Here is an 11,222-nt window from a genome sequence, read left to right as displayed (position 1 = left end):
ATGTTTGTGATTTTTACTGTTTATTATGTTTTATATCCGTTCTAGGGAAAGGGGGGTGATTTGAATTTTTAATATTTTATTAATTTTTTTTTTAACTTTTTTTTTCACTATTTTTTAGACCATCTAGGGTACATTAACCCTGGATAGTCAGATCGCTCCTACCATATACTGCAATACTTCTGTATTGCAATATATGGCATTTTTGCAGCACATTCATTACTATGAGCCACTGGCTCATTGTAATGAATCTGCAGAAGCCATGTAGCCTCGTGTCAAAAGAAGACCTGAGGCTACCATGGCAACCGATCGCCGCCCCCCCGATGACGTTCGCGCCGCCGGCGACTTTGCCGGCGGCAATCACATGGTTAATAGCACCGACCGCGGTTATTAGTGGTGGGGGTTTTCTGCAAAATGCAAAAACCCCCACCTTTGTATGAAGAGGACTCGGCCTGTGAGCCCTCTTCATACATCCCTTATACCTCTGCGTCGTAGAGCTACGGCGCAGAGCGTTAAGGGGTTAAAAGAAGTTCCAAGTGCAATGCTGGGAGCAGGAAGCAGTGTGGGAAAGCTAGTACTCCTCCCCCTCCTACTAGAAGAGATGATGTGGAGGCGGGACAGAGAGAGAAAGGGGGAGGGGTATGCAGTGACCCGGAAAGTCCAGAGGCTGCTTTGTGCCTACCTAAACGATAACTGTAAGTGGACAGTGTCTAAAAGTTGTTTATACAGTTCACATACATATATGTCTGCATATACCTGTGCTATGTATATATGTGTGTGTATATGTGACATAAAAGGTATATACATACACATATATGCATAACACAGATATATAATATGTCTGTGTTATGCAGATGTGTGTGTTTTATGTATGTATATACCTTTTATGTCACATATACACACACATATATAAAAATATTTGTGTGTGTTTATATCTGTGCTGTGCATATTTGTGTATATATTTATTTCTGTTATACATTTATGCGTATATATATGTGCTATGTACACTGTATATATTTGAATACTGTATGTGTCTGTGTTATGCATGTGTGTTAATATCTGTGTTATGCATATATGTGTATATATATATATATATATATATATATATAGTTCTTTCATGCATATATGTGTATATATCTGTGTTATGCATACTGTATATGGGTGTTGTACTGTATTTGTCTGTGTTATGCATATGTATGTTTATTTCTGTGTTATGCATATATGTGTGTATATGACTGTATTATGCATATAAATGTGTGATATACATATTTGTATACGGCTGTATTAGATATATGTGTTTAAGTGTATGACATAAATGTATGTGTTGTAATGAGGTAATGAAAATATGTTGCATACACTATGTTCTCACCAACGTTAGTAGAAGGGGATTTGAGAGCAATTTGCTTAACCTGCTTAGAGTGCCAAATTACCCGCCTCTCACAGGGGCATCATGGCAAATGCGAGTACAAATTTTTGGTAAAGAAGGGGGACATTTGTCAAAAGCTTGCCATAAATATAGGGAGTCATATTGTAAAAGACGGGCATTTGGCATAAAAGAAAGGGGGCACTTGGCATATAAAAGGGGGCACGGGTTTATATAGTGGACTGTTTACATAACAATCTCCCTTGGGACATCCAGGACTTCCTTGTTAAAAGGCAGAGGTATTATCAGTTATAGTGATTATAAGAGGGGGCCCCATAAGGAACTTTGCTCGGGGGCCCAGAGGACTCTAGTTCCGCCACTGCAAACTGCACTTTTTAAAATATATTTTTCAGTGTCAGGCTTCAGGGTTAGTGGAACCGCTGGACCACCGTGGACGATGACGTAAGCTGACACCTGGGACCGGAATCTAAGTGGATTCACATAAATTGCATTTCTGCAAAAAAACAAAGGTCCTTTGACCAAATTAAAAATGAACTTTTATTTGTATCAATCTATAAAACTATAGATAAATTATTTGTGGTTGGGGTAGATTTCTGGCACTATAGAGGAGAGGGAACAATGAATCAGGAGAGTTAGTGTATATTCACACTGATACCCCCTGAGGACGCCATGTAATGGGGAAACATGTCGGGGGGGCTGTTTGAGCGTCTATAGTTTTAGTTTAGTGGTGTTGAGGGGGGGGGGGTAGAACTATTTAAATAGACCTGATGCTGAACTGCAGCGGCATCTAGATCTAGAAATGGAGATAGAATAGGAACAGAGTGGTGTGTGTCTAGAATCAGCAACAAAGTTACTAATAAGGAAAAAGTTACTAATAATGTGTATGTGTCAAACTCAGAGCCGAGCCAGCAAAATACGTTTGTAAGCCTGAAGGATGAAAAATAGACTTGCTAATAGTGTTCGTTAAAAGCAAGTGTTTTTGCTCCAGATACAAATTAATAAAGTCTAACTAAGAGCAACTGGCAGAACTGTGAAAACGCACAAGTGTGAATGTACACTAACTGATTCATTGTTCCCCCTCCTTTATACACTGAGTGTCAGAAATCTACTACCACCGCATATAATTTTAATAGCTGTTTTGTACATGTATATATACCTCAGTCAAATACAGATATTCATATAGATCTAGTTTTGTAGATTGATACAAATAAAAGTAAATTTTTAACTTGGTCAAAGGACCTTTCTTTTTTTTGCAGAAATGCACTGAACGCGCGCCACAAAGCGTGTTGGACTTGCTGCGGCGTGGTACCACCAGGTCGTTCCACAGGTGTTACTTTGTACGTAGTGACAGCTGAGGTAAGGTACAGTGACACTGAGCAGAATCGTAGTCGTGGACAGGCAGCAGAGTAGGGTAGTCAGGAACGGAACCAGGGTCACAAGTAGAAATCAGAAAAACAGCACTGGGCATGAGACAAAGCTTTAATAAAGCACAAGGCATGAAGATCCGTCAGGGTGTGCAGGGAGAGGCAGGTTTATATAAAATTCTGGGAAATGGCCAGCAGCAATTTACGATGCGCTGACCCTTTAAATTTTACGAAGCCCGCAAGTGTGCGCCCTAGGAGACGGGGACACTCGCACACGGCCGGAGGACCGGAAACAGGAGCTGAGACAGGTAAGAAGCCCGGGTGCCGCAACAGCGAACACAGAGGGGCATGGGTGAGCCCGCGACCCGAGACGGTAGCACCCGTGACAGGCAGTAATACATTTCAGAATATTTATTATTAATACTTATATTATATATACTTATATTGGCACTGTATTCATAGTGCCTGCTGTATTTTCTGGGTTTGTTCTATTTAGAACATATGAAACCCTGCTATTTAAAATTTAACATCATAGTCCAATATGAGTAAAAGGCAGAACATTCATCAGACCAAGCAATGTTTTAGCAGTGCTCTAGTTTTAGATCGACTCCCTCTTATTTTTCCAGAAGGGGGAGTCTATACATTTGATCCAATACCTTAGCTGATTTTTTTCTAATTGTACCATATTTTATTTAAAATACTATATATTTTTTTTACATACCAGCTACACTGAGGCCCAGAAGTTAGGAGATGCCTAAATTAATGGATTTCATGTAATAAATATAAAATTTAGAAGTCACCCCAGATGGGACTCGAACCCACAATCCCTGGCTTAGGAGGCCAGTGCCTTATCCATTAGGCCACTGGGGCAGACACATATTATTCTGTTGCCTTCTGTGATTCGCATCAATGAAATAGAAAAGACACATTTTATAATTTTTTCCATGGACAACGGATTAAGCCAATGTAAAAACACCCTTTGAAAAATAATGGCTTTGTGAAGCATCAGTGGAAATCACTGAACTGAGTATGTGTAAACAACACCAATGTGAAAAAACCTTGAAGGTGTGAAAGTTAGCATGAAAATGCAGTAGAGAGTTTTAGACCCTCGGTGACTTCAAAGTGAAGCAGCACCTTAGATTGCTCAGACAAATGAATGAGACACGCCTATTTTCAGCATTTCTTTTACCAATAACAGGATAACAAAAACCATAGGAATAATTATTTTTTATTTTTTAATTACTGATGCAAAATACACAACAGTATTTTACCCCTTTGAAAAGAATCTAAATTTTTAAAATTTAAATTTAAAATTTAAAATGTTATCAGTCACAAATAAGACACATTCTCATGTCTCCCCTTATGGCCAATTATCCATGGATGGGATTTAAATTTTTAACAGAAGGTTCCCTACTTTGCTTGCGACAAGCCAAAACAGACTAAGGCCCCTTCCACACTAGCGAGTGTGATGCGATGAACTCGCATCACACTCGCCAAGCAAGCTGCCGGGAACGCACGGCCCGAACGCTGCACCGCGGGAGTGAACTCAGCATGTCAGTTCACTCCCGCGGTGCAGCGTTCGGGCCGTGCGTTCCCGGCAGCTTGCGTTGCGAGTGTGATGCGAGTTCATCGCATCACACTCGCTAGTGTGGAAGGGGCCTAAGGATATATAAGTACATAAATCTAATACCAATACTACTCGCTTTTAAGCCAAGTTTTTAAGCACAAAAATGTGGGCTATATACACTGGCTATATACTGGGGGGCAGGCACTGGCTTTATACTGGGGGGCAGGCACTGGCTATATACTGGGGGGCAGGCACTGGCTATATACTGGGGGCAGGCACTGGCTATATACAAGGGGGAAGACCCTGACTATATACAAGGGGGCCGGGGCTGCTGGCTATATACAAGGGGGCAGACCCTGGCTTTATACAGGGAAGCTGCTGGCTGTATACCAGGGGTCAGGAGGCTGGCTATATATTAGGAGGCAGGAGGCTGCCTATATACTCGGGGGTAAGGGGCTGGCTATATACTAGGGGGAAGGGGGCTGGCTATATCCTAGGGGGCAGAAGGCTGGCTATATACTATGGGGCTGCTGGTTATATACTGAGGGACATGGGGGCTACTGGCTACCTGCTACTTGGGGGCAGGCGGTGGCTACCGTATATAGTTGTGTATAAGCTGACCTTTGTATAAGCCTAGGCACCTAATTTTAACAGAAAAAAACTGGGAAAACCTATTGACTTGAGTATAAACCTAGGGAGGTAAATGCATTGGTCACTGCCTCCCCAGTATATAGCCAGCAAGCAAATGCCTCCCAATATACTGCACATGCAGACACATGCTCAGTTAGTTACAGCTGGTAATGCCAGGAGGCAGAACCCAACGGACAGAGGATCTGACCCCGGGGCTGATGTGGGATGGATTGGATCCCACAGTAAGCTCAGGCATGTAAGGGGTTAAACACACGGGATCAAAGCCCAGCAACGGGGTATGCAGAAAGCAATCTCCTGCAATCATCTGACACGTAGCCGTAGAAAGGCGCGTCAGAGGAATTACCCTTAATGACAGACTTAAAAAAGATATGAGTGACTGAATGCTAACAATGTTAATTACAAAACAAGTTGTCAGAGGTGGGATTTGAACCCACGCCTCCAGGGGAAATAACAACCTGAATGCAGGTCCTAAAACTGCTCAGCCATCTTGACTTCCAAAAAGCTACATTAACTCCTGCCACACCAATGATCTTTACAGTACAACTATTTGCAGCTCAAAGATATGAGCGACTGAATGATAATAATAAAAAGGACAAAACAAATTGTCAATAGTGGGACACAAACCCACACAGGAGACTGCAACATGATCACAGTGTTTTATACTACTTGAGCCATCCTGACTTTCATTAAGTTGCTTAAACTCTTGGCACAACAGCAATAGTTAACAGCACAACAAAGATGTTAAAACATATGAGCAACTTAATAAGATACAAACCCAAACCTTGAAAGGAGACTGCAACCTGATGTGATATATAAAGAGATATGAGCGACTGAATAATAATATGAATGACCAAATAAGTTGTCAAAAGTGGGATTCGGACCCAAGCCCTGAGAGGAGACTGCAACGAGAACACAGTGCCCGAGACCATTTGAGCATCCTGATTTTCACAAAGCTGCTTTACCTCCTGCCACAACAACGAGCTTTAACAACACAAATGTTTGTATTTAAATGATATGAACGACTGAATTCTAACAACATGAATGATAACAAAAAAGGTGATAGACTTGCATAGAGCTAAATGAAATCCTGCCAAACCAACAAGATATGAACGACTGAATGATAACAATATAACAAAAAATCCTTAAATGGGATTCGAACCCACGCCTCCAGAGTTCAAATATTTGGAGTTAAAAGATATGAATGACTGAATGAAAACAATATGAAGGACTAAGAAAATTGTCAAAAGTGGGATACAAACCCAAACCTTTAGAGGAGACTCCGACCTGATGGCAGTGCCTTATGCCTCTTGGCCAAAAAGCTGCTTTAAAGAAAATCTACCATTTGATTTGATGCATTATGAAGCAAACATACCTTGAGAATTCTGTAGCTACACTAATGCACTGATCGCTGAAAAAACAATTACAAAATTCAGAACCTTGGGAAAGCTGGATCTACATTACATACAGAGCTTTCTGAACAGCCAAGATAGGACTACAACTTGACCTGGATCACTCATACACAGCAGCTGGGGAATGGTACAGCGATTGATTATTCTGCCTGGCAGGGAGAACACCTTGATTTGATCATCCTCTGAGCAGCGCATAATAAATGTGAAAGGAAAAGCACTGAGCCCAGGCACAGACGTGACAGAGCTTCGATATCATAATTTTATAATAGTTTTTTCAGCAAGATACAATCCTGTATCAGTGAAGCTACAGCAGTTTCAAGGTATGTTTGGTTCATAATGCATCAAATCAAATGGTAGATTTCCTTTAACTCCTGCCATAACAACAAGCTTTAAAGGACACCTGTCATCAGGTCTCTGTCACTAGCTCACAAGGATCCCATCACAGCCTTTATCTAGTCAATTCATACATGAATGATTCTAAAATCATATTTTCTTTATTATGTAAATGAGGCTGGTCACTTGGTCAGATTCAATGATGTCACCCCTGTTAGCCCTCCTCTCTCCTCTCCCTGCTAATGTCTGTGTGTAATGTATGGTAAAGCATTGCTAGTGCCTGTGCTTTATCTGCTGACATGCTCTCCCTCCTAATACACATGTGAGAGACACAGACATCAGCTACACAAGTAGCTGACATGTTCTTCTATAACCTGACTGCCTGGAGCTGTTGTATCTCTCCTATACACACACACACACATGCTGCAGGGGCCGCCTCACACCATTATACAGGCTGTCAGTCAAGCACTGGGGGGGGGGGGGTCTGTACCGCCCACTCATGAATAAACTGGACAGCTAGAATATGGTAATGACTCATTGGACATCTCACAGGTCGTTTGCATACAGCCTTAGGACCTCATGCAAATGGTAGATTTTCTTTAAAGCAGCTTTTTGGAAGACAGGATGGCCGAGAGGCATAAGCACTGTCATCAGGTCGCAGTCTCCCCTGAAGACATGGGTTTGTATCTCACTTCTGAAAATTTTCTTTGCCTTTCATATTGTTATCATTCATCGTTCATATCTTTAAACTACACATAGTTGTACTGTTAAAGCTCCTTGGTGTGGAAGGAGTTAAATTTTTGTTGTGGCATAAAATTTGAACATGAGTACAACACAACTTTCATTTCATGATAACTCAAGTTTATCCCCAAGTTTAAAAAAAAGATTCTGCCTAAACCCGGGATCGAACCAGGGACCTTTAGTCTAACGCTCTCCCAACTGAGTTATTTCAGCAGACTGTAGAAGTGCATGGGGCAGTATAAAGATGAAAAAGAAATCCAACTGTATGTCTAAAGACTCGGAAGAATGATTGTGGGTATTATATTGTATAAGAAACTGCTTATCTTTTAAGGTTATTGTAATCTTTTACCCTGGGAAGAAAAGATATTCCAGCTCTCCACACATAAACAGATAATCTTCTGTCATTGTAGATGATTAACCCCTTATGGACGCAGGGTTTTTTCGCTTATTTCTTGCTCTCTACCATCACAAATCCATAACTTTTTCATTTTTCCGTGTACAGAGCTGTGTGACGGATTATTTTGTGCGTAACAAATTTAACTTCTTTGTAACAATATTTATTATTCCATAGCATGTATGGGAAACTGAAAAAAATTCCAAATGTGGAAAAATTGGGGAAAAAAAGCATTTGTGTCATGTTCTTGTGGGCTCAGTTTTTACCACTTTCACCGTTCACTCCAAATAACACCTCTATTTTATTCCTTGGTTCGGTACGATCACGGTGATACCAAATTTATATAGGTTTTAGATGAATTTATATAGGTTTTTTAACACATTTTCAAAAGTTAAACGATTGTGCACGAAAAAAGAAAAAAAAATTGCACCAACTTCTGACACTAATAACGTTTTCATACGTTGGTGTACGGAGCTGTTTGATGTGTCATTTTTTGCTAAATGAGCTGAAGTTTTCATTGCTACAATTTTGAGGACTCTGCGACATTTTGGTCACTTTTTATTCCATTTTTTATGTAATGTAAAATGTTGTAAAAGTCGCAGTTCGGACATTTGGGCGCTATTTTCTGTTGTGGGGGTCACCTCCAGCAATAACCGTTTTTATATTTTGATAGATTGGATATTTCTGGATGCAGCAATACCTATTGTGTCTGTGTTTTTACAGTTTATTATGTTTTTATATCAGTTCTATTGAAAGATTTGAACTTTTAGGTTTTTTACTTTAATTATTTTTGAAACTTTTTTTTTTACTATTTTTCAGACCCTCTAGAGTCGTTCATGTCTTTTAACTACAAATAGTTGTATTGTTAAAGTTTGTCCGTGTGGAAAGAGTCAAAAGTCACAATGTAGAAGTCAGGATGGCCGAGCGGTCTAAGGCGCTGCGTTCAGGTCGCAGTCTCCTCTGGAGGCGTGGGTTCGAATCCCACTTCTGACAAGGATTGTTTTGTCATTCGTATTGTTATACTTCAGTCGCTCATATCTTTTAACTACAAACATTTTTGCTATTAATAGCACAAATGTTTAACCCCTTAACACTCTGCGCCGTAGCTCTACAGTGCAGAGGTTTGGGGCTTGTATGAAGAGGGCTCACGGGCTCAGTCCTCCTTATACACAGGTGGGGGTTGTTGCATATTGCAGCAAACCCCCACCGCAAAAAACGATCGTGACTATTAACTCCTCCGATGCCGCCGGCAAAGCTGACGGCAGCATTTAAAAGACGTGGGCGCGTGGGCGTCGCCATCTTGGATCTGATTTGTCACTCCCCCGATCGTCATCCGGGGGGGGGGGGGGGGGGTGTGTTGGGCAATCGGTTGCCATGACAGCCTCGGGTCTTCGTCAGAGTTATAAATGTCACAAGATGGCGAAAAAATTATTTTCTTTTTTGTAGACATTCGTTTAGTTTTTGAAAATGTATTAAAACACAATAAAACCTGTATAAATGTGGTATCACCACGATCGCACCGAACTAAAAAATAAAGTAGAGGTGTTATTTTGAGCGCACGGTGAAAGTTGTAAAAACTGAGCCCACAAGAACGTGATGTGAACATTTGGAATTTTTTTCCAGCTTCCCGATACATGGCATGGAATAATAAATAATGTGTCGGAGAAGTTTTTGACTTTTCTTTTTGTTGTAGGGCACAACCACACCTGGTTCGATGCTGGTACCAATTGTAAACCTTTGATTTCTATCTCCACAGGGGCGTAACGATCGCGGTCGCAGGGGGTGTAACCTTGACCAGGCCCACTCTCCAACAGAGGCCCGCACCTGACCCATGCGCTGCGCTGATAACTCCCCGCAGCACATGGGACAGATGTTCTGATTATGAATTGTGATATGTTCCAAATGTCAAAAAAAAAAGTTTCTGCCGAAACCCGGGATCGAACCAGGGACCTTTAGATCTTCAGTCTAACGCTCTCCCAACTGAGCTATTTCGGCAGGCTATAGCACTGCATGGGGCAGTATAAGAGTGTAAATGAAATCCAACTGTATGTCTAATGACTCGGAAGAGTGATTGTGGGTATTATATTGTATAAGAAACTGCTTATCTTTTAAGGATATTGTAATCTTTTACCCTGGGAAGAAAAGATATTCCAGAGCTCCACACATAAACAGATAATCTTCTGTCATTGTAGATGATTAACCCCTTATGGACGCAGGGTTTTTTCGCTTATTTCTTGCTCTCCACCATCACAAATCCATAACTTTTTAATTTTTCCGTGTACAGAGCTGTGTGACGGATTATTTTGTGCGTAACAAATTTTGCTTCTTCATTACAATATTTATTATTCCATGGCATGTATGGGAAACTGAAAAAAAATTCCAAATGTGGAAAAATTGGGGAAAAAAAGCATTTGCATCATGTTCTTGTGGGCTCAGTTTTTACCACTTTCACCATGCGCTCCAAATAACACCTCTATTTTATTTCTTGGTTCGGTACGATCACGGTGATACCAAATTTATATAGGTTTTAGATAAATTTATATAGGTTTTTTAACACATTTTCAAAAGTTAAATGATTGTGCACGAAAAAGAAAAGAAAATTGCACCAACTTCAGAAGCTAATAACTTTTTCATACTTTGGTGTACGGAGCTGTTTGATGTGTCATTTTTTGCTAAATGAGCCGAAGTTTTCATTGCTACAATTTTGAGGACTGTGCGACATTTTGGTCGCTTTTTATTCCATTTTTTATGTAATGTAAAATGTTGTAAAAGTCGCAGTTCGGACATTTGGGCACTATTTTCTGTTATGGGGGTCACCTCCAGCAATAACCGTTTTTATATTTTGATAGATTGGGTATTTTGGGATGCAGCAATACCTATTGTTTCTGTCTTGTTACAGTTTATTATGTTTTTATATCAGTTCTATTAAAAGATATGAACTTTTAGGTTTTTTACTTTAATTATTTTTGAAACTTTTTTTTTTACTATTTTTCAGACCCTCTAGAGTCGTTCATGTCTTTTAACTACAAAAAGTTGTATTGTTACAGTTCATTGGTGTGGAAAGAGTTAATAGCTGCATTGTAGAAGTCAGGATGGCCGAGCGGTCTAAGGCGCTGCGTTCAGGTCGCAGTCTCCTCTGGAGGCGTGGGTTCGAATCCCACTTCTGACAAGGATTGTTTTGTCATTCATATTGTTATACTTCAGTCGCTCATATCTTTTAACTACAAGCATTTTTGCTATTAATAGCACAAATGTTTAACCCCTTAACACTCTGCGGCGTAGCTCTACAGTGCAGAGGTGTGGGGCTTGTATGAAGAGGGCTCACGGGCTCAGTCCTCCTTATACACAGGTGGGGGTTGTTGCATAAAACACAATAAAACCT

The 11,222-nt window shown here is 40.5% G+C and overlaps 3 non-coding genes across 3 annotated transcripts; 2 read left to right on the top strand and 1 right to left on the bottom strand.

Annotated features, from left to right (window-relative positions):
* Nucleotides 1–3,542: 3,542 nt before the first annotated feature.
* TRNAR-CCU (transfer RNA arginine (anticodon CCU)) lies at nucleotides 3,543–3,615 on the bottom strand. The gene has a single exon. It is a non-coding gene; the product is annotated as a tRNA-Arg (tRNA).
* Nucleotides 3,616–8,750: 5,135 nt separating this feature from the next.
* Nucleotides 8,751–8,833, top strand: TRNAL-CAG (transfer RNA leucine (anticodon CAG)). The gene has a single exon. It is a non-coding gene; the product is annotated as a tRNA-Leu (tRNA).
* A 2,093-nt stretch (nucleotides 8,834–10,926) lies between these two features.
* On the top strand, nucleotides 10,927–11,009 carry TRNAL-CAG (transfer RNA leucine (anticodon CAG)). The gene has a single exon. It is a non-coding gene; the product is annotated as a tRNA-Leu (tRNA).
* The last annotated feature ends 213 nt before the right edge of the window (nucleotides 11,010–11,222 follow it).

Source organism: Engystomops pustulosus, chromosome 6, assembly GCF_040894005.1.
Source record: "Engystomops pustulosus chromosome 6, aEngPut4.maternal, whole genome shotgun sequence".
Taxonomy (NCBI): Eukaryota; Metazoa; Chordata; class Amphibia; order Anura; family Leptodactylidae; genus Engystomops; species Engystomops pustulosus.
This window is presented reverse-complemented; position numbering and strand designations above follow the sequence as displayed.